General features: G+C 39.0%; 1 long non-coding RNA gene across 4 annotated transcripts in view; it reads right to left on the bottom strand.

Moving 5' to 3' along the window:
- LOC136106053 (uncharacterized) overlaps positions 1-20,988 on the bottom strand; it is a 45,916-nt gene extending 24,928 nt beyond the window's left edge. For 3 of the 4 annotated variants that reach the window (XR_011740958.1, XR_011740959.1, XR_010652075.2), the window contains exon 1: positions 20,830-20,988. This is a non-coding gene — a long non-coding RNA (uncharacterized lncRNA). Of the gene's footprint in view, positions 1-1,128; positions 1,236-20,829 lie in introns of all 4 variants that reach the window. The other variant, XR_011740960.1, reaches the window with a different exon arrangement.
- Positions 20,989-24,240: the final 3,252 nt, after the last annotated feature.

Here is a 24,240-nt window from a genome sequence, read left to right as displayed (position 1 = left end):
TTTCATAAGTTGGTTAATTCCTACAAGTTCACAGTAATTCTTCCCCAGATTAAAACACAGTGCTTTATATTGCATTGAATCTAAGCACAATTTGTGAGCTAGTGATGCTAGAAAACACCTAATAAGAAAAAGAATAAAATAATCAAAATAGGTGAGGTTAGATGCTTTTAACTCCAACTGCTTTTGTGCTGCCAGCGGGTCTAGAGCAGCGTGTAGGAAGAGGGCAGGAGGTGTTTGCAAGGCTGCCTGGTAAATGCATTCCTGCCACCGCTCTTCCTGCCAACTGTCACAAGATACTGGTGGATGGTTATGACAGAGTGGATGTGGGAAGCCAGGACTTCTTGTGCACATCCAACAACTCCTATCATGACATAGCTTCAAGCGCTGTAAATGTTGCTCCAACCCCCAGTGTTTTAACAGGCTGTTAGGGGTACTGATTACACAACAGATTATTTCAGCCACCCTTGAGATTCATATCATCTAACAAGATACAAGGTGCTGAGGGAAGGAAGGGCAGGGTTTACACAGTGATGCGCTGCTCTATTGGAGAGATTTGATGATGTAAAGACTGTGAGTGGCTTTACAGATCACTCAATGAGAGCCTCAAAAGGTGTTCTGTATCTTCATGCATATACAAATATTTACAGATCTTTTAAAGATCAAGGCTGTCATTATCAGTTTATGTGCTATATATTGGCATTATCTGGTGTGAGCTCAGGAAAGCTGATGCTCTGCAGTGGTTAATGCAATGGTATGTTCAGCTCTGCTGAATCTCCATAGAGTGGGCCTGGAATGCACTGGTGAACAATACCCAGGACTGCACAGAGCAAAGAATGAAGGGCAGCAGAGTTTGATAACCACATTAAAGCACTACCAACATCTGTTCAAGCCAAAGACAACACTATCTCCAGGAATTAACCTTCTGAACCACTTAATCATTAACCTCAGCAGAGAGAAAGTTAGACAACAAGAGCCTATTTGTCAGTAGCCCCTCAGAGAGATGCAACAAGCAATATTTTACTGAGAACAGCGTGAGAAGGGCTCGCCCAGCTTTATAAATTTTAAACACAGAATATATTTGTGTGGGAAACAAGGAGACAATGGATGTAAATAAACAGTTGATCCTACCTTGAAGCCTACGTTCATTTGTCCTATTTAAAGTGCCTTGGCTGGTTTGCCCTGTGACATTTCCTCTAAACAAGCAGAGATGCTTCAGTTCTTATTCAGAAATACTCCTGGTTGTGGAAAGATATACAAACAGACAGACTGTTACAAGTTCAAACTTCTACCCATATCCTCAATTTTTCTACTGAAAAACAAATGGGGGACTATTGCTTTGCAAGAAGCAGCAGAGCTAGAGAAGCAAAGTGGTTTTGTTTAATAATTATTTGTCTATATATACTGTTTGACACATGAGGTCATTCATTGTTATTCTGCTATAACCTGAACAAATGCCCTCCATTCACTTGATTGAAATTGTTACAGATTTTGTTTCTTTTGATTTTGTTTTTCAAAGGAGGAAAGGCTTTGGTTTCTTCAAACTACAGTGCCCCAGATTTGTAGCAGAGCAGCTCTGTGCTGTATTAGGATTGAGAGTTTATTTCCCTGGTCCTCACATAATCATTTACCAAGGAGGTGTAGAACACTGCCACATAAGAATGCTGCTGTTTGACACCCACTTTGCACCAACCTCAGTGGCCACACAAGGTGTAGGACAATGCATAATGAGGACCCATATGTCTGTTTAGATGTTACCACAGCTGGAGGGGGCAAAAAGAGAAAAAAAGGAAGAGGTTGAGGAGATGACTGACTGAAAGGCTGCAAACAGCAACCTGCTCCAAGCCAGGAGCTGTATCATAACAAAATTAGTTATTCCAGGACTGGCCCAAGGTCTCAGCCCATCAGTGCAGGGAACAGGAAGCAAGTTGCAAGGAAAAAAACCCGCCTGATTAAAATATATTGCCTGGGTGACAGACTGGTCCCTACTATCCACATGTGTGGCTTCTATTACTAATTAAACTGTTCTACTCAAAAGAGAATTATGATGTCTCTGGTGGGGGAAAAGAGATGGTCTAATGCCAAGGGATAAGGAAGGAAGCTCTCAGCCCCCTGTTATATTTTCTGTGTTAGTTTCTGTTTCTGTTGGTCAGCAAGTTAAACTGTGTCAGCACAGAGCCCCATGTATGTCAGAGCCAGCACGAGAGCAAGATCACATAACCAGGGACAGACACCCACTGCTTCGCACAGCAGCAACACCTTAAATCAGCTCAAATCATACTGTATATCTTCACCTTTACACATTTGCTTACAAAGCAGACTGGTAACTTCATCAAAAAGAAAAAAAAAATCAATAGCACATCATTTTTCCATAAATGGTACAATATTAACAATATTAACACACTTGACAGAAAAGTCATTTGTTGAATGGGCATCGAAACTGCATTATCCACTCAGAATAGGGACCAGACTGAAAGAAGTGAGGACTGCACCCAGTCTGGAGGCACCATTGCTTCTCTTACCTTTACCTATCCGGACACAGGACAGTGACACTACAGTTCAACAGTAATCTACATGTTATATTGGGCATGAATTATGCCCCCAGCTCACCTGACCTTAATGTTTTGGGTATGAATCGTGGTGTACTAACAAAAATTAAAAAACATAATTTTTACCTATTTTTAAATCAGTAAAAGTCAAACAGTGGTGTCTCCCCAAAGACAGTCATATTTACGAACACACTGGGAAGGTGCTTCTCTGCTCAGGACATCTTAAGGAAATGTTCCTTAGAAAATTAATTTCTCCAACAGGATTACTCATCATAATCTATACACCCACTATGTGATTTCTCAGGGTTTATCATGGTAATTTAATCCTTACTGCTGACTGTTAGTGCTCTTTGGAGGCTGAGCTGCATAACTGGTTTAAACCACTGTCTGCTGAGAAGACTAAACTGGAGCAGCAGACAAGGTACTCTCCTTTCACTTGGGTCGCTGAGCTCATTAATGTGGATAATTAATTGGAGCTTTGTGCTGTCCCTTTGTACACCACCAACAAGCAAGTCATAGTGGCTGCATTACCTCCCCCCTTACCTGAGCACTCTTGCACAGACACCTGCTGCTCATAATTAAGATCCATTGCCCAAATTTACATATCCTGATTTCTATCACTCAGCTCCTAGAGACAAAGGGAAGCATTTACTGCAGGGAAATGACAGCTCAAATTATGCTTCTCGCTTATGACTTGCCTGGGCAGCTGCTTATGCTAAAGGGTCCTGACATAAAATACTGGAGTGTTTCCATCTAAAAAGTATATATTTGGATTGAATGTAAAGAAAAGCACATGGCGATTTCCCCTTTAGGTGAATAATAGTCTTTTCATGAGATAACAAGTGTCAAAAGATGCCCTTAACTTTTCTGGCAGGCTTTGTCAAGGCACAGCGCTGCACAGAGCTCAGCACTGAACGTGCAGATCTGACTCTTTCCTCCCTGAACTGGACGTTCAAGTGTGTGCACCTGGTATAGGAAGAGCAGACATCTCACAAGCCATACAGTGAAGACCTTACCCTCAGCTCGCCTGTGCAGAGGAGGCTGACTCTTGCATCTACAATTCAGCAAGGCTAATACAGTGCAGGAAATGAGCCACTGCACAGTGAGTAGACAGCCCATGAAAATACAGTAAAAAAATGCCAGGTATTCCCATGCAGAGCAAATGGAGTGTGCAGCTCCAACACTCCAGAGGGAGGCAACTTCCCATGTACACACCTTTATTGCACTAGTAACATCGCATCACCTCTTCCTCAGCTTTTGGAGTGATGTTAATTGCCAGAATGAATCTCCTGGTAATATCTAAAGCTGTTCCTCACATTTTTCCTCCAAGTTTATTACGTTGTTGCAAGGCACCAAGGCATGATTCGACCTCCATTGGAAGGCTTTTAGAGTCTTCCCTGAGCTCAAATCAGTCATCTGGATGATTAAAATTAATCTAAATCTGATTTACATCCCAAATGGGGGCTAATCCAGAACAGCTACCAGGGCAGAACTTCTATGTCAGTGGGATTTGGATTCAAACCTGAAATTCACATTCAAGCATGTTTTCAACTCATATTCAAGAGAAGGAATGAAATCCACACCATGAATGGAAACACACTGGAGTGAATACAGGGGGCCACAGAGTGATCGGCAGGGAGTCCAAGGGGTAGTGGTAGAAAACCAGACCAAGAGAGAGCAGAGCCTGGATGAGTGTCAGGATGCTCTGCTTCTCCTGTGCTGCTCAGCTGAGGATCGAGAAGCAAAAATTGCTTTCGTTCCCACTTCATTGTTTGCTCTGTGCTTTATTCATATTTTTATACAAGCTAATCTAAAAAGTGATGGCTACACTTTTTAAAGCACTGTCTCCAAACTCTCCTAGTTCTGCTCAGAAAAATGAGATGACATTCAAGACAGAGGGCTCTTGAGAGTCTCATAGGGTGTCTCTGAGATTCTTCCCACATGTCCCTTTTGGAAGTATTTTTCCTTTCACTTTTTCCTTAATAAAAATATTAATCTAGATGTAAGACGTGTTTTTCTGCTTCTTGAACTTTGAAATAGATAACATTTGCAACTACTGGAGCTAGCATGATAATCTAGGTATACCTGAGGTCTGATCCAGCTTGGCAGCTTCTGTTTCCAAGGACAAAAGCAAACATCCAGTTCATGGCATCTGAAGAGCAAAGTTCCACACCGAGTTTCTTTCTTTAAGGGAATGTAAAAAAATGATCTGATGTTAAAGTTACCTAAAAACGTGACTGTTTCTGAAAAGAATAAAACAATGGATAATTGATTGCTTGCTTTTAAGAAAAAGAGAGAAGAAACTAATTTCTAATGGAATTACCAGCTACCAAACTTCATTAAAAATTAAGACACTTCAGAACTAGACATGGAAGCGGTACATTATTCTTTATCTGTGACATAACTTCAGAATACATCCAGAGGGGTACCTGTTCAGCAGCCTGTGGCAAATGAAAAAGACAAAGAAAAACATTGCTCTGGGAGTCATTAATTGAATTAATTAACCTAGTGACATTGTCATAAGAAGAATTTATCTGGCAACCAGCAGGAGCAGATCTCCAATCATTTCACCATGGCTTCTTCCACAGATTAACAGTCACACAAGACCCTGGCAGCTGGCTCTTAACATTGCAAATTATCAGAAATTAATTAGCCAAATGCTGTGCACCCATGTGGATATTTTTTGTTTTAAGTAAAGATTATGAAACCAATAGCTCATCTCATGATTTATTGAGAGAAAACATCATTGTTTAAACAAATAGGTTGCAGCATGGCTTTCTAAGGGGAGAAAGAAAAAAAGTGAGGCGGGAATTTAGAGCAAAGCGTGGTAACAAAAGCCAAACACTTGTAAACAGGAATTAAACAATCCAGTCTGAAAACAGGGATATACATACATTAATTCCAAAAGGTCTATCATTTTTTGAGAATAAAAATAATTCTATGTGCATACTTTTCAGGATGATTCAGGTTGCTTCAATTTGTTCAACTGGGGTTCAACTATTCAGAAGTACTTCAGCAAGTCAGCTTTGTTCATCCAGATAGTAATCACCATATCACACATGAAAAACAGAATTATAAGGAAACTGAAGGAACAACACAAAGCTTAGCTTTATTATTTTCTGCAACCTCTTGTCAGAGTAACAGGCAATGTAACCACAGCACTTAGAGAAGACTCCTTTTGATACTACAGTGCTTCTCAGGAGTAGTCAAGGACTTGTCTAAAATAAAGTCTTCATCTACATGTGATTTATACAAAAGGAAAACAGATTCATTCTCACTAATGTGTTTCAACCGTCCTCTTCAAAATCTCTTCTACTTCCACCTGACAGTGCTTTATTTGTATGTTTTCTATTTAAATGGACTTGTAAAACTCCAGGAAGGAGTTTTTAAACATGCAAACCTGACACTTTATAATCAATCAGGGAAAGTACTCCATTTATATTTAACAACCTACAATAATCCCTATTTTTGGAGGTGTGCGGTTTATAGAATGCAAGTAATAACAAATTTAGCTCAAGAATGCAGAAATTCATCTGGACACAGAGCTACTGTAGGAGTAAAAGAGGGGTGGAGAGAAAAATAATAGGAGAAAAAGAAGATTAGAGTGGCCACTAACTTTTTATGAGGATATATAGTAGCACAGAGGGTCAGATGCAACATTGCCGATACTCAATACTGAGTCTCTGAGAAGGCAATCGCAGGTTTGAAATAATATCTTGTAAGAGACCCCAAGGGAAACACAACTGGCCAGGTTATCATTCCAGGCTAATGCGATGTTCTTCCTGTTGGGAGCTGCAGGCTCAGAGGCTCAGGTTTCCCCTCCCTGGGGGAAGATGAGGCTGCTGAGGGTCTTTCTGAGGACAAGACAACCCAGTGAGCTGGGAAATGGGCTTCCGTGGCGGGTATGGGTGCAGAGCTGTCCGAACAGAATAGGTGATGCTCTTCCCTCTCTCAGTGAAACCAAAAATATCCCAAAACTAAGGAGCATTGGCCCTGCGTGGGCCAAGCTACTCTCCCAGGCCTCCTAATCACGTTTGGGCACATCACAGACTCAAAATACTCATTTATGCTTGGCTGGAAATGAAAAGTTCTATTTATGGGAAACTGGAGGTTTCTAGTGTTTTCACCCTATATGGGAATAAAGTTCACACCACGGAAACTTCTTTTAACCAGAATGCTCTGTGCCAATGTCTATCCAAAAAATAAGGGTGTTCGGAGCAAGTCCATTGCCAAAGTAGGCAGTTGCCAGCTTCGCTTATCCCCAGTTTGCCCAGCTGGCTGGCAGATTAATTCCCCATTGAGTACAGGGCTCGGAAATGCACCTCTGCACAGGCAGCTGAAAAGTCCTGCCTGGAAAACACATAATGCCTAGAAACCTGAAGTTCTTAGACACCAACAACTTTCAGTGCTACTAAAGAGTCTCACAAGACTCTTATTTTCTAGTGTATTCCCATGCTCCTGCTGGTACATGTGCAGTTACTTGTTAACATGTGTACTGTTCTAATTTTAAACAGCTGCTTCTCCTTCCTATGCTTGACAGGAGGCTTAAGGGGATAAATACTGCAGAAGCAAAATAAAAGCCGGCTTCTTGAAAGGTGATACCTCAGTTAGGCTCAGTTTCTTGCTTCTTGAGAAGCTGCTTTATCTCAGCATGAATCTTACTGTTGCATGGCACAAAACATCAACTCAAGGGCTTACAATTAAGATCCTAAAGCCACATCTATGCAGCAAAAAAGCAAATAACTTGATTTTTTTGAATGTTGATTTCTTATTGCCTGATTGTAGAAACCTGAACTTTATACCTTTATATCTATACATTATACCTTTATATTTTCCTACCTATAAGCTGTTTCCTGCCTAGCTCCACTGAGAAAGAATGTGGTGAGAAAAGGTTACAAGGAATAAGATGGCTAGATAGAAAAACAGTCACTAGAACTTGAGCACTTAATTATGGAATCATTTTCTTAGGACCTGAAAATTTATACTGTAAGACTCTTCAGTTTTTTATTATTAATTACCGTAAGCATTGGAAGAATAAAGAGCCAACCTGCCTAAACTCTTGAGATAATTTTTACTATTATATCTTCTGGTGCTTGAATTCTTATAGACCTCTTCCAAGCATTTATCTTACAGAACAGTAGTAAGGTCAAAACTACGTAACTCTTATAAATTAGCTACCAAATATCACTTTAAAAAGATAACATTATTGCAAAAACAAGCTGTAGCTGAACTGTTCTTAGCATAAACTCATATGACACTTCCAATTACGCAGCACTTCAGGAAAACTGGAAAGCTCACTAAGTATAAGTGTGTGTACAAGGAGATTTTGTGCAACAGTCTGTGCCCATAGGTGCTCACACAAAGAAAGTAGAGGAAAAAGGCTCCATTTAATCTTGAAAATAACTTTAGAAGCCCTGTGAAAATGTTGTGTTATCATATCCTGAGCATGGTCCCGATCCAGAAGTAAAGAGAACAACTCTACTGTAAGAGGAGCCTTTTTCCTAAAGTCTATGAAAATCCTGGATTTATATTTTTCAGTATTCTTTTGCCAGAACTGTTTTGTGCGACTACTTTCAAGCAAAAGGAATCTCCAGCACACATGATATGCTGTCATATAAAGCTTGCATAGGTGTCTAATTTATTTTGTGGATCTTGTCAAAAGCCCGTGTGCACGTGTGTGCTTGTCCCTACCTTACAAAAGCACTTGTGCTCTGTGTGAAGAGTCTTGTGCCTCTTCAATTTCTCATATCCAAGACAAATAACATTCCCAAAGGCTTCCATAGTGAAAAGACTGCAGGAACACTTTTTGTATAAGTTTTACTCTACTCAGATAATAATAGCTTGTATTTTTTCTACATCAGAAAATCTTTTCATGTATTTTCCCTCCCCCTAGCCATTATAAAACATATGTTCCTCAGTACAATGTAAAACAAAACATGGGGAAAGACAGCAGCTTTAACCAGAATTTTCAGAAAAACATGTTTTTTGTTTTCTTGCACTTTCCTGGGTGACTTGTCACGTCAAATAGTGTCAGTCACATCTGATTAGGTGACTTTATGACTCCAAGACATAAAGCTACATGACTGATGCACCTCGATGCAATGCACTGCTAGAAAACTCACCCTCTGGGAAACTTCAGACAATGCACTTTTCAAAAAGCTTAACCCTTAATGCTCAGAGTCAAATTCCACAAGCTTGCTTCCACCCAGTGATATGATAGAGGGTGACCATTGACATAAAGGTGTAAAGAAGCAGCGTGGCTTTTCAGAAAGTGAACTGTTTTAGTAAAAGGTCTGAAGAATATGCTGGTGAGTTTTTGACTTGGTATTCATGTACCAGACAGTGGTTTAATACCCCTTAGAAAAATCATATTCAGTGAAATACTTAAGCTTTGATAAATCTAGAATATTTTGCTCAAGTCACATTGTGTAAATAGGACAGATTTTTTTTTAATCATTTAACCAGCCTTCCAGTTTGCAAAATAATACATAGAGGTCATACATCTCATCTCTACATTGAATAATTATTAACAATGGTCTTATGTATCTGCGAATATTGAGGCACTATAACTGAAACAACAGCAGACAGTTGGCAGAGTAACAATTTACAAGTCATTGTGGTTTTACCATTGCTTTTTTTGTTTGCCTGAATGAGATGTCCTAGTAGAACACTAATTGAATGATGAAAAATTTGGGGGAGGTCACATTAATTGCGACTTATGGTTATTTACCCCCTTTTAGTTAAACTCAACGATAAGACAGAGATGCTCTGAGATATGATTTTTGAGGAGAAACATTTTTCATGAGATTTTGAGAGTAATTTATTATTGCTATTACTACACACACAAAGCAATATACTCGGTATTATTCATCATAGATTTCTGCTTTTTTTAATGAAAGCTTGTCCAGATATCTACTTAGATACCATCTGAACACACAGAAATAATTGTGCTGCATTAAAGTAATGCAGGTGTTTTATCTGTAGACAGTCGTACATTTTAACATTAGCTATTACCATATCATAAAGTAATATTACTTTCTTACATTACATGATGATTAGGTCTCAAAAAAATCACACTGTTTATCTGCACAATCTTAATTTTAGCTATTATACCTATTTAAAAATAATCCACCATTCAAGAAAATGGAACAGGTTATAATGATGTTATTGTGAGAATTTCATTAGCTCTGTGTGGAAATATTAAACCATGCGGTGTCCACACAAACAAAGAAGGTAGCAACCCAAAGCTAATTAGTATTGGTTTATATACGATTTATGCTGTTAGACTAACTTAAAATTAAAAGTCTGTGTGCCAATGATTGATGCAGTGTTTGTATGTTTGTGATGTTTTATGGGTAACATCTTGAATTATAAACCAGGCCAATAAAAACCTAAAATTACATACCTTAAATGGATTAAAAGCCGGTTAAATAATAGGTTTCCCCTGTAATTATAAATGGGAATCATGTTTAACAGCTGTTAAGTCCCTAAAGTTCTGTTCTCTGCTACTGTCATTTATTTATTTATGGATATATATATATATACACACATATATATACACACATATATATACATATATATGTAAACATTACTGACAAAGAATACAGACTGGGTGAATGTGAACTGAAGAAGGCTAGACCAATAATACAAAATAAACTAATGGCTCAGTAAATTATGCACAATTATCAAATATTCATTTCAGGAAAGCCAAAGACAGTATCTCAAACCTGCAAATAAAGTATGCAGGCCACAATAACAGGCTGAGGAATCTATCCAGGGGACCATTCACTTAAAATAACCTGTGGGGTTGTGGATGAAAATTAGTCTTCTACACAATAAAGAAACCAAGGGAGTTAGTGTAATCTTGGGGTGTATAAGCAGCAAAATCTCAAGAAGTAGCAGGTTATATCGCCTTTTTACCTGGTATTTGTGCTACTGTTCCTGAAATTTGTGCACAGTTCTGATATTTACAATTCAAAACCAACACTGGAGAATCCAAGAGTTCACAGGAGAGGCACGTGGATGAGTAAAAGGCAGGGAAACATGTTTTGTTGTGAAAGACTCCAAGAGCTCCATCTATTCACCTCTGTTCAAAAAAACACCATCTGACTCAACCACAGCCCCCACACAGTACTAAAGGAAGAAAAATCTGACAGCTGAGACCGCTATATTTTAGAGAGAAGATACAGTGACTGGAGTTTGAAGATTGATAAATTCACATTAACTGCAAAGTTCAGATTTCACTCTAGTTAAAAAAATAACATGGTAAGCACAGAGAATCTGTTTTGTTTTGTCTTGTTTTTTTTTTTCCTCTACCATACATGGATGGTTCTGTAAAGGTGATATTCTATTTGAAGCACAAGTACTGACCTAGCAGCAACAATTCATAGGGGAACTCCACACCTTAGGTTATTCAGAAAGTTAAGTTAGATGACCACAATCATCCATGTTGACTTTCAAATCCATGATATTATCTTAGATCCTAAGTCTGGAAGAGAAAATAATGCAGGCATTCAAGACAGCTATTCACCAGAAACCACTCTAAGAACCTTCTTCAATGTGCATGCTCTTGACCATGAACTCCAGCTTGTCCCTTACAGCTGTGAGTTGGCTAAAAAATTCTAAGCAAGAGGCTGTCAGAACATTTTCACCTCTACATGAGCTGCACAAAAGGCTCAAGAACAATTTTTCCTGGTGGTCAGGGTTAAACTGGGCCAAGAGAATCTTATGAACCTCGCACTATTGATTAGATACACTCAGATTGGACAGCAGTAAATACTGATGGACTATCGTCTATCACTGCTCGTCAAGGTTGCTGTGTGCACTGGTGTAGAAGAGACCAGTAGCATACAACACTTCACTGAAGGGAGAAGATTTTAATCTAGTTGCTGAAAAGAAGTTGCATTCAGTTATTAAAATTCAATCAATTTTTTTTACAACCACAGAACTTATTTGACTCTGTTAGGAGGATGGGATTGTAAACCAGCCACTAGTAGCTTTTACTTGCATTTGTTCTGCTATTCTAATATGAAAGGTGACTGGGAGTTACCTCAGCATCTTGCCATCTGTATTAGTAAAACCTACTATAACCTTATGATATTTGAAAGAAGACATTGACTAATTCAACTGCTCATTAGGCCACTACCTCACTCTCTTATTTCCTTACATCTTAAACTAGGAATAGGAAGACTGAGATGCTGTGAGCAAGCAGACTCTGACACAACTGCAGCCTAAGTGCAGAAAGACACTGTGTGATAAATTCCCACCTGCATCAAACACTCTTATCTTCTTCCCATTTCTTGTGCCCTCTCCCACTCACCTGGAACTGAACACTTCCCCTTTGTTTTATCTTATCTTGAAAACAAGGAAATACCATGAGTTACATGTCAATATGACCTCTGTGAACTAGGAAAAAGCTGTCTAAGGTAATGCCTTGTGGCTCCATTAAACCAATTTAAGTTACATCTTGAATTCTAGTAGTGTTGGGAAAAGAAAATATGCTTTAGGCTGTGAGTTTAAAAAATGTAAAGAGACTAGAGATAAAGACCAGCTCATCTGCTCAGAGATCCTTCGTAAGATGAGCTTATATAGGAGCTTCCCAAAATTAGCTTTAAGCTCTGTTTTTCCATTTATTAAATATTTTCACTTTGTAGATATTTCATGGATTAAATCAAAAATGTTAGCATTTTAGGCGAGCTGAAGGTTAACTGGGAAAATAGGAAGCAACCTCTAACAAAATGGTCAGGAATTTTCTTCCCATAGTTTTGGAATCAATGAAACAATAAGCAAGATGAAACAATTGTATTTACGGGATTTCCTTTGCCTTATCGATGTATAAATTCCTTGCCCTGTGACACGCTGGACACTGAGTTTCGCCTGTAGGTTTCCTCTTATACTTCCATATTAGACTATACTTTTTGACCCAAAAAAGTTATGATACATTAAATACTCTTCTAGGTTGGAACTGATCCATATAGGCTTGATTCATGACTGGGCTTCCCACACTGACCATACTGCAATATATAGCAGAGTAGATCCAATGTGGAGGAGTAAAGGCAGGATGCTGGATCTCTCTGAGGACATCCAGACTGGTTGTACAGTATCTGGACTGTGCAGAAAACAAGAATATGAAAGGGCTGTCTTCAATGTCTTGCTCTTCTGTAGCTGGTACTTACCTTCGAGTAGAATCAGCACCAGATTAATGCTGTCTGAAGCCCGGGATGGCCAAGACTAAGAAGCACTAAGCATACAGATGAAATCTCTAATTTAGATCCATATTTGCTAGGAACAGCCTGAGTTTCTTCATGCTGTGGAGGTAAAAACGTCACTTTTCATTGTAACATTGAGCTAAACAAAGTCAAACAACCTTTAAAACTCCTCAGGTTCTTTGGAGAATGGAGGAAGACAGAGTTCCTGCATGAGTCTTGCCCTACTATGTCCAGACTTGATCTGAAAACAGATTACATTAGATATATGCCAACTACATTAATGCATTTTCACTGGACAAATTAATACAGAGACCTTTTCCCCACACAACCACTGCAGCAGTACACACTATTCAAGCTGGGAATGTCATCTAATTAAGTAGATTGGCTGATATGGTCTTTAGTATGGGCACCTATATAAAGATCTCTCATGTATCAGACCAACTGTAGTGAATACTTACAGTGACATATTTGGTCCCTGACTATACCAGTGAAACAATACAGGGTTTTAGAAGAGCAGTGTAATTTCTGGATGCATGTAATGCATCAGTGTCACAGCAAGATTCGACAGAAAGTTACCTTCAATTACCTTCAGCTTAAGTTTCCTTTGATTTCAGCCTGACTCACGTAGGAAGATCATCAGCAAAAAATGCATAATGCAACAGAAGTATCTAGAGTTTAGCTGAAAATGGTTTGTATTTTTTTAATTTCCACACCACTTCTGAGTTCAAGAAGGTGCTTCTTTGTGTGCCTGTCTGACTGCAGAGAGAATCTGTAGTCACCATTCAGCTGCATCTGGAGATACCTGATCTTGGATGAAAAGAACAAGTGTGATGTAAGACACTTCGCAGAGTGGAAGACAGTTCTGCTTCTAGACCCAGCATGCCACAACTGCTAGTAAGGGAAATAAATAATTTCTCCACAAAACACAGGTAGGGTGGAGCTCATTTCCTTGTGAATAACTCAGAACAACTCGTAACAAGCTACTATCACTGCTTCTGGTCCTGGACATCACTCCCAAATGGTGCCACATTAAAACAGGAAGGTCAGAGCCTTACATACAACCAGCTATGAAATGTCTGCTGCCATAGCCTGGTTACTTGCTGAGCATTAACAGGAGCTGCCAGTGTGCACTTCTGGCCTGGATGTTTTGGGTCACATCTTCACGCCATTTACTCATGGTCCAGCTGTGAGTGATACCAGATGTGCAAGGCCTCGTGGGCAGGCACTGTGTATTGCTCTGTTCAGCTCTTCAGGTTTGACAAGGATGGATGTGAAAAGAAGCGGAATAGTAAGAAAATGCAGTGTAATAACAGCAATCAAAGCTACAGAAACTCTGGTGGCAAATGACTGCTTTTTGCCATTGCACCTTGCTCGGACGTTTTCTCTGAACAATAACAAGTCAATAAATCACAATAAGCCAGTTGGAAGAGAAGTGTTTAACTAACTAAACACTGAGCCTTATCTGCTAGCAGATAAGTGGAAACCAGATTAAGTAGATCACTAACTTTGAAGACAGGTAGCATGGATAAGAGGAGCACAAATAGATGCCATGTTTCCTCTCTCTGCATTAACACAGCAGCAAGGACATAAAAGCAACAAATCTGAGACAAACTTTTTACTAAAAGAAAAGGATACTCAACTCAGATTCTCAATCAAATGCTCCATTCCTTACACTTTCAAAGACCTCATCTGTGCCAGATATATACAAAAAAAGTTGCATGAAAGACAACAGACAGTGGAAAACACTATGGGCAAGAAAGAATGAGTACATTACAGCATTTTCAGTAATCCCTCTCTGTTTGAAGGTAAAAATTAACTATTTTTCATGCTACAGAGATAGGTCTGAGTAATGACTATTTCTGTCCTCTAAGACGAAACACACGGATTGCCTTTCATAAAACCGTATTCTATGAAGGATCATTGGTCTGAAAAAATATCTCATGTTTCAATAACATCAGTGAAAACAAAGCAAGACTGTAACTATTCTGTATTACAACTTTTCATATATTCCAAAAATCTTTTAAAATTGGAGAATACATATCAGCATATATTTTAATAGGAAATTTTAGGGGAACATGAAATACAATTACCTGCTCTGCAGAATGAGTAATTTAAACAACATTTACTCTGAAAGAAAATGCAGGTATTACTTCCTACTTCTCCCCCACACCACACATGCACAAAAGGAAACATCTTGAGAAAATTACCTTAATATTGATATTCTTCTTGTAATAGAGTCCTAGTTACTGAGGCAGGACTCAGAGCACAGTAGCACATTACTGGGGCTGGAAGGTGAAGGCAGATTGCTGTTTAGCTTTGCAGTGTGCTTTGTAAACTGGGAGAATGGAAATGCAAACCAAAATTGAGAAAAGCTATTACCGGCCATAGGGAAAGGTGCTGGCTTGTAAAGCCCCTTTCGTGGGCACGAGGTGGATGCGGGAGGAGCTCAGCGATCCAGCACCAGCCTCAGGGGCTTCTCTGAGGTTAAGTCAAAGAACTTTTCATTTGCTAGATAGAGGAATCAGTGGCAAAAAGCTGGTAATGCCATGCCTGACCAAAGTGAGCCTGTGAGCTTGTACAACAATCCTTCCCTTTCCTACAGGAATCACAGGGAAAGGAATGCAAGATAGGGAACTTTGAGATTTTTGTTCTTAAAATACATATATATCTCTCTCTGAAGCAAATACAATGCGGAGTTCCAGTAAGTGATAAACTTCCTCTTCGGCTGATGTCATCCAGCGTTTTTCTTCTTGTTGCTTAGTCAGGATTGTCTAACCACAGATTTTAAGTATCTCGTCTAACTTTTCACAGATGTGGTTATTCATTAGGACACTATTCGTTATGACCAGTTTAAACCAGAGTACAAAGATGTCAGGAAATGACACAACAAAATTACTGTGTTTCGAGAAGCCTCGTGTTTTCTATGGGAAACCTGCAAATTCCTAAGAGGGTATTTATTCAGTGAGGTTAACTTCGATCACATTTTGAAAGCAAAATCTGCATGATCCATTATTCTGAAATAATTACTTAAGACAACAGTTACTTATACCTTGAGTCTGAAGTGCAAATACGAATGAGTGAAACAACTTTTAAAATCACTGAATTCTCATTACAATCAGCAGAAGGATTCTGGCTTCTCTGAACATTAGAAAACTTGAGTATTTATAAATTTTCCCAGATTCAGACTTAGAAACCTGATTTTAAGTTATTGTATTTCCTAATACTTTGCAACATGGTTCACTGATATAGGAATCAAACCACACTTCAGTTGTTACACTTTCCTTGACTTCAGAAAGATACAGCAAAAGCTTTTTATTCTCTTCTAGTTCTTCTATTGCTCTCATCACAATATCAGACTGGAAATCAATGAGGAGCCTCATTTCCTAAATCTATCCAGATGGAAAATACTGTAATAGCCTGAAAAGACCCTGGGCAAATTAACATCTTCATCTTGTCGTGGTTTTGGAGGAGCTTTTGACTACTGTTGATTATATTCAGTATCAAAATTTTAAGTTTCTTATTATACAAAATGTAGCCCTTGCAAGACCTACATACTGTATGCTAAGGTGCAATGGTTACACCTGCTAGTAAGTGCTGAGGCACCTGTTTTTTCACAAACAAAACCAAGAAAGCATCTAATGAAGCCCAAAGTTTTCATGCTTGTAATTGTCATCCAAGTTGCACAGATAAGGACAACAAACCAACCCATTAGCCTATGAGGAATCCAAATCTGCAATCGGATCTAGAAAGATAAAAATCTTTCCTTTCTGAGAAGGCATGTTATTTCAGTTGGAACTTCTCAACATGTTGTGATTTGCATTATGAATGTGGTCTTGTGTGGATCTGGCAGAGAATATCCTGAGTCATAAACAGCATTTCTGAGAGTCAAAAATCCCGATCATGGCCGCATAACAGCATCCTAATAACCTGGCCTAGAAGAAGACATCAGCACCTCACTGAAATAGTAATCACTGTGCCTGGAGATGTGTGTTCATCCCTACTTTAAGTCTTTCACCATTTAAAATAATTAATCATCTCAATTCGTTCATGTCAAGTACTGCTTCACTTCATTTTTATACCTTCTGAGAGCTATGAAGTAAACCTTTTGCCTGAGGAGGTAAAATAAACCAAAACTGACGTTCAGAAATCAATTCAACTTCTGTTAGAAAGGGCAGAGCCTGTAATATGGGGGTTATCACACAAGTGTATCTCCGAGATCAATTGGCTCATAGAAAGTGAATACGTAGCTTTAAAAATATTTTTACATTCCAAAAAAAAATCTGCTAGTCCAGGGAAAATATTTTTGTTGACGTTTACAAATCCAGTTTGCTTGCATTTACATTTCACTCGTAATGAATCACTAAAAGGATTAGGAAGGCAGTCAATCAACTAAGAGGAAAAGCAAAGTTTCTGCAGACTATTTTTAGATTTGCAAGCCCCATCGTGAAGAGGCTCCTGGCTCACAAAACAACCAGAAAACGCCTCGGTTTTGCCAATAAGCCATGATCTAGATATATTTTTCAGGATGACTATTTCTCTCCAGCTTTGAAGAGAAAAATCAATATCTTGTTTTCAGATGTGTAAATGTAGTCATCTCTCTAAAGTGCCCCGGTCAGTTTACCACACGTTCAGCAGCTGCTTCTTTCCAGGCTATCCCACGATTCCCAGCCTATGAGGATTGACAAGGCAATGATAAACTAATGTGCCCCCTCAGCTCTGTGCGCAGCCCATTGTTCCGGCAGCTGAGACCCTCTGCTTCTATTTGCTTTCTCCCACATACATTATTCAACAGCCCAGGAAAAGGCCAAGAACCTCTTTCATTCAGGAATTCTGTATTAAAATAATCAATTTCAAACTGAAGCGGGGAAAGGAGGCTTGCTACAGGCAGGGCCTATTAATAAGCCACCAGTCTCCACCATTTACATTGGAATCATGCTATCATAAGGTAACATATTATATTTCTTACCCATAAAAGGAAGAAGAAATCTAACAAAAACATTGATTATTACAACACCTTCCTGATGTCATATTTTGATACTGTTTCCATAGCAAGCACCTCATTTATGAGGGTCTATACAACAGACTACACAGGCCACAACTTGATTTAGAAAGTCTTAGGGAGGGAAGGAGATTTATAGTTCCACAACAGACCAACAAGCTGGATGTTAAAGATAACTTAAAACGCTTCTTCTGAGTGTTTCAACAGAGAATCCAATATCCATTATTCTATGCAAATCCTCTCCTGGCATTAGAATATATTCGGTCATGCCAAAAAGATGCCCAACACTGCTAAGTCATAAATCGCACGCAATTCAAGTGCGATGTTTCTCCTTACAGCGCTACCAGAAAGGGAACACAGAAATGAAGGCAGGACAAGTCATTACTGTGGCACGTGACAATTTCTTCCTATGGCATATTTAGGGAAAATAAGACCATCATCTTTAGAAAAAGTGAAAAGTGTCACTGCTACAGTCGAGGAGCAGCAAGCCCTTGCAAAAAAAATCCTGCGCAGAGGCATTGCTTTTTATGGTAATAATTGGGTCAGTTCTGCTCACTCACCGGTTAAACTATCCTACTGCACTGCTGAGTTTTCAGTCTGATTTTCCTCTCACTTTTCTGGAATCATACACATTTATGACAAGAGCATTTTTAATTTGTCCCCTCCTGGCATCTTGCAGATCAATAGTATAAAAGAAACACTGATGTTGACAGTAAGAAAGGATGGAAAAACCCAGACTTGTGGTCATGGGAGTTAATGGCAGGCATCTTAATGCCTTAAAATGATATTGACCGTTGTCCCCTTCCGTATTCACGTTTTCCCTTCTTTTCTACTTGCGGTATTGTGATAGCTCTTTGTTGTGAATGTTCCACCCCCTATTTGACATTTCTGTTAACCAAGTATTGTCAGTATTGTTTAAAAGTTATTGAAACCTGGTAAGACTTCAGTGAGATAAACATAATATCTACTTTACCAGCAGCATTATCACCCAAGTAAGCACAGGGGTAGTGGATGACTAAAGCTGTTTGTGGACAAGCTTTCTCAACTTCATTAAAGGGCAAAAGCTGCACCAACAGCCCTAAAGTTACTGCCCAGTATTTTAGCAATCAAGTCAAACAAAGTGGAAAACTTCAGATGCTGCAACTCAGCAGGGAATAATAAAATAAAGGAATTTGCTCCATTCTGATAGCAGACATAAGATTTTTTACTCGTCTCTTCGGATCCTGGTACTGAATCTACACATTTAGAGATTGCTATTCTGACCGGAAAATCCAACAGAAGTTTGATGTCAGAAACACACAATCTAAAGTGAAAAAGGCTAAACATACTGGGATTTGTGATCATGAGTCACTTCCAAAGCTCAAAATGCTCAGTGAGTGAATAAAACATTCCAGAAAGTGCTGTGTACAGCATGGAGCATCCAGCTTCAACAAGCAGATGTTTTTGCCAGCTGATGAGTAGCGCCACGTAACTATTCAAATGTTTGTTTTGTACTCTGGAGAGTTTCATTTCGTAACTCTGCTAGAGATGTGCATGAGACTCACCTAGAGATGAGCCAGTAAAGCGTTTCATTGTGTCCAGATTTTCCACGGTCTGAACACACCAAAACCTCATCTTTTCACTGTGCAAAATAAACCAATCCCTCCTGCTTAGCATTCACAGTTTTGAGGATAGGAAATCACTAGTATGACAGCAGTCAGCTGATGGGGAGTAAGAGAGCAGAACTTTGTATCTTACACCTTTGCAGAAACCATTCACTTGGCAGAGCTGAGAGCAATTGGTAAGGGATGGAGAAGAACCAAGTTAGAGCAAGATAAAGGATGCTCCAGTCCTTTCCCCTACCAATCCATGGTTTCAAAAGGGAGAAAACGGGGTGCACAAGCAGGAAGACTTGTGGCAAACTGAGTCTGTGCAGCTGAAGCCTGTGATGTTGCCAGGGCCGGTAACACTGATACAGTCTAGAACACATGTACAGAGTGTGCTTACCGGTATCACTCAAGACATGCTGATTTTCTCAGAGTCTGCTCTTAAAAGAAGGTTAATATTCAATTTTACCACGACTTTTCTCTGTCAATATACCTTTAAGGTTTACAAATATCTCATTTTCATTCTAAAAGAGCCTCAAATCCTGAAAAGATCACATTTCTTTACAGAGCTCTACTTCTGAACCCAGTTACCCACCACCATTACATCTCTAAAATTAATACAGATTATCTAAAATATAGATACAACCCCAAAATGTTTCTAACAAACTAATTACATCTCCATGGCAAAGATGGTCTACAGACCTGTATGTAGTTTCTAGCAATAGCCAGTATGCAGTTCTTTCATACAGAATTTGCTCTCTAGAGCCTCCAAATTAAACCAACCACAGTTATAATATACCTGGGGGTAGGAAAAATGTTAGGAAGTGAGACTGTCTTCCTTGCACAACTAATACAGAGTTTAAAAGAGCGTGGTATCTCGTTACATGTCAAAATCTTGTGGTCACTGTAAAGGAAAGTCTACTTTTTATTTTCTTCTAATGGAGTGATTCAAAATGCATATTGATTCAAAAATAAATAGAATTCAAGACTCCATGCAAGCAAACTATACGGTTCTTTTTAATATGTATTTTTACCTTTTTTACACATCCCACTAAGCTAAATTCTTTAGTAACTGTGGATAGCCTTAGTTACTCATTATTAGATCTCTGAGATAATTCTTCTGTGGTATTCAGCATTTGAATTTATTCTGTAATTTGCACTCAATGCTCGCAGTAAACCAAACACATACAAAGATAAAATGCTGTCAACGTTTATTTGCTGCTTTACACACACGCAGAGCAGAGCAAAGGGAAAGTGGTAAACATTTCTAACCCTGAACACAAAACAAGCCACATTCATTTGAGACAGTGCGGGATAAAAGAGAGAGTGGCAGAGATTAAAAAGTAAACAGGAAGTGAAAAAGTAAGGAAAGGATAAGAATGAAAGAAAAGGAAAACAAATTCAAAAGCAATTAAAATGAGAAAGAAAGATAAAATAGAATGCGTGGTCAAAGAGGAAAAGAAATTGAAATCTTAAAAAGAAACTCAGACCTGTAACATCCTGAGTTCTCCCAGGAACAAGCAGAGCTCCCACTGCTAATAAGAGGAGCAATCGGGCAGGTCTGACCTCTGCCAACCTGGGGAGCACAACCACCACCGGTAACAGCACCCAAAGGCAGGAGTTCTCATGGAGTCCAGCGCGACTCTCAGCTCTGTTCTGAACATATAAGCAGGGAGTAAGAAAGGAACGATTGTCTGCCAAATGGGCATGCACAAACTTACACGGAAAAAGAAACTTGATTCTCAAGCCTCTAAAAGCTCACCAAAATGCATAGGAAATGTCCAGATGTCTCTGCAATATCGTGAAAAACCTTTTGGTGTTGTTAGGAGGGAGAACATCGCAGAATGAATAACTTGAAGGATAATGTCATATGGGTCCTGTGCAACTATGGCTGGTTCAAAGTACAATTTTTTCCTGATATATCTATATATATATATCTACATATATCATACCTATATAGCTGATACATCTATAGTAAATGTCTTAATGGGGATGTACAGGTTACATTTTTTTTTTTTCCTGGAAAATTGTTGAAACATTATTTCTATAAGGTTAAAAGCAAATATGTATTTTCAGGAATATGTATTTTCAGAAAAATCACAGTTCCAAATTCCAAGATTTCTACTTTTTATTAGATGTGGTAATAATGGTTTTGAACTCTCAGAATTTTTCCACTGGCAGAAATTTCATTTTTATTCCTATAGTATGTCCTCCTTCCTTCCTTCCTTCCTTCCTTCCTTCCTTCCTTCCTTCCTTCCTTCCTTCCTTCCTTCCTTCACAAGCAGATTTTTAAGGAAAGAAGAAAGAGAGAAATCCTGTGCATTGCACTTGCAGATGAGTTTAATTGCTAATTACAATTAAATTCTCTAAGGTGTCAAATCCCACTAAAGTCATCCAGCAGCACTGGGACTGCACAGTGCCCAGTACTTTGGTAGGAAGATCCTTGCCAGTATTGAAATGAGCTGCATTGTAATATTACATCCTTTGCTGCAAGAGCTGATCCACAGAAGGGCTAAGTGTCCTCAGCTCTGATTACCTCTCATTGGGAATTGAGAGCACTTGGCAAGATCCAACCTTAAAGCTTTCTGGCACATTATCCTATTTCATAGAGTGATTTATTTTAAATGAAAGCATATGGGTAGCAAGTGTCGATGGTGCAATAGCGCCAGTGGTAGGAAATACACCCATCACACGTGAGAAGAAATGTGGTCTCTCCAAGCAGAAGGTAGCGATGCATTTGCTTCTGTCAATACGATCCTGCACACATTCCCGATGAGCACATTTTGAGCTCCTATTATCATTAGTGGGAGGGGGATGGGGGACGTCCATGTCTCTACGTGTTTTCTGTGCTAATCTGAGAGCTGGACCAAATCCCAGTACTTGGGTCACTTGTACACAGAGTTCTCATTGTGAATCAGGGGTAAAATGGCAGCCTCTCAGTTGTGCTTTGAAACTATGCATTTTTTAAAACTTGTGTATGCATAAGCCTCTTATTTAATGAATGACTCCCTTTGTATTTACATGTTCCACCATCCACAGAACAAATAGGGTTTAGTCAGTTGAGAATGAAAACTTCTAGTCCTCAAGGGAGAGAAGGGAAAGCGAAAAAATAGGGGCAGCTATTTTATGGAAATAGTAAAAAATCAGCCAACCTCTTAGTTTTAGATCCTATCTGATCTTCAAGGCATTCCGTGGACACAACCGTATTTTTTTAAGTTATATATTCCACAGCCCTGATCAGAAAAAAAAATCTGATATAAATGTAACTGAAACATATTGGTTTCAATGCAGCTGAATTCAGATCAGAAGTGGTCAGAAAAGTTATTTGAGGATGCTCTGGATCATTATGCTAAATTAGGAGGGTCTTAGCAGCCCTGAAAGCTTCTTAATCTTGTGTCTTTTTTATTCCTCCCTTTAAATTCAGCTGATAAATGAAATATGTGAAATAATAAATAAATTAAAAATATATGACTGAAATAATTTCAAAGGATTTAGCAGCCAAGATAGGAATGTAGTGAAAGCAGCATTTTAAGTTGTCTTGATTTCCAAAAGGAAAAAGTTATAAATTAGTTCTAGGGCACTCTGACTCATTTATAAGAGTGGTTCAAGAAACTCTTCAATATTAATTAGTAGCCTGTGAATTCAACCTATGCAGTTATGATGAGACAGTTCTTTGGGTATGAAAGAGCCAACTTATCATATTTTTGAATTCATCATCTATAAGCTTGAATATTTTTGTATTTCCATATTTCTCAAGTAGCACTTAATTTAATCTTATCCCCATTTCTTTCAATAAACCATTGTTGCATCTCTTAAGCAGCACAGCTTCCTCCTCTAACTCATCTCCCCGTGAAATTGGTTTAATGAAGCAGAAAGGTATGAAGCATTAACAACACTGGAATTCATGTGGTAGCACTTCATTTTTCAGAGGCACTCACATTTCCTACCTAATTTATAAAATCAGCACACAAATGATTTTTATCACAGCCATTACATCAGTATAAATTACTGCCTTTTCTATAACACGGCAGTTAGTCAAACTGTTGAAATTATATCTATTAGTCATAGAGAGAAGGAGGGAAAAAGAAAAAACCTGTAGGAAAGATTTAGTGTAAAATAAAGACTGATAGCAGCCTTATTGAAACACTGATATTAATTTACCAAATGAGCCCAAAGTGCAGATATTTTGCAACAGAAAATTAAAAGCACACAAAGTAAAGCAAATGGGTCAATTTGTAAGGAGCCAAAAAGGAAACTCAGCAAACAAACTATGCTGTATCAGGGGCCGTCAGGAATGCAATTAGGAAGAAGTTCCTCACATCCAAAAAGGCAAGACATTCCTCAGGTCCAGCCATAGCCCCACATTCCTCCCAAGCGTCCCCATTCACCTCAGTGCTCTAGCACTGGTGTTCTCCCCATCACTACCCTCCTAACTTCTTCCATGTGCACTGGCACCTACTTGCATCCTGGCTGTTCCTTTCCAGGCTAGTGGGAATCGGCCCCTACCACCCATGTTGCCACACAGCAAAAATATGATGATCCTACCTGGGAAAAACTTGTGGTGTCCTCCGCTCTCGCAGTGGGCATAAACTGCTTTTCCAGAACCTACATCCCAGTTTGCAAAGTTTAGCCTGGAGGAAAATAACTGCTCACTCTGCAGGTGCATCACACACTTGAAAATACTTCAGTCCTGTACTGCTCTGTGAACACCATCATGTCTGCTAGATCTGCTGCTGCTCTTGCAAGTGTGTCCTGAGCCTTCTTTCCTGTTCGCTATTCTTCAAGCACGACTCCTTCCAGAATTGTTCTGCAAATTCACTGTTACCTGCTTTGTCGGATTTCTCCTCCAGATCTGCCTATGTGTAATAGTTGCCTGAGAGGGGGCAGACAAAAGTTCATCA

This window comes from Patagioenas fasciata, chromosome 11, assembly GCF_037038585.1.
Source record: "Patagioenas fasciata isolate bPatFas1 chromosome 11, bPatFas1.hap1, whole genome shotgun sequence".
Lineage (NCBI taxonomy): Eukaryota > Metazoa > Chordata > Aves > Columbiformes > Columbidae > Patagioenas > Patagioenas fasciata.
This window is presented reverse-complemented; position numbering and strand designations above follow the sequence as displayed.